The sequence below is a fragment of the Pteropus alecto genome, unplaced genomic scaffold (assembly GCF_000325575.1).
Source record: "Pteropus alecto unplaced genomic scaffold, ASM32557v1 scaffold725, whole genome shotgun sequence".
Lineage (NCBI taxonomy): Eukaryota > Metazoa > Chordata > Mammalia > Chiroptera > Pteropodidae > Pteropus > Pteropus alecto.
This window is the reverse complement of record NW_006436637.1, coordinates 577,456-577,930: the sequence shown is the minus strand read 5'-3', so window position 1 is coordinate 577,930 and position 475 is coordinate 577,456.

Sequence of the window (475 nt, the reverse complement as noted above, 5' to 3'; positions counted from 1 at the left end):
TTCCTTCGTTCTGAAGGTGTCCTCCTGGCCTGCCTGCAGGGCTGATTAGCACATTGCAGTCTCTGAATGTAGCTTGATTAACATTTTAGTTCTCTTGCTTCTTCCCTACATTAACTTTCTGCACAGCACATATGTCTGTCAGCTTAGATGTTTCTACTGGTTGTTGATCTTTGATGTATATAATCTCTGAGTGTATTATATGGACCTCATATACCTAGAAAACTATGATGTGTGGCCTTTTAGCCCTTGCAGGGCCAAGGTGATGTGAGAGAGAAGAGGGGCTGTGGGAGATGATGCTCTTCCTCACCTCTGGTGGTTAAGTGAATATGGAAATTGTTGAAGTAATGTGGATATGCCTGCCATTGTGTCTGTCTGATAGCAGGGCGTGAGTGAGTTGTGGCAATTATTACTGTGCATGTTAATATACATTTAAAATTACGTTTCCAGGCATTTAGTTGTATGACTTTATCTTTTA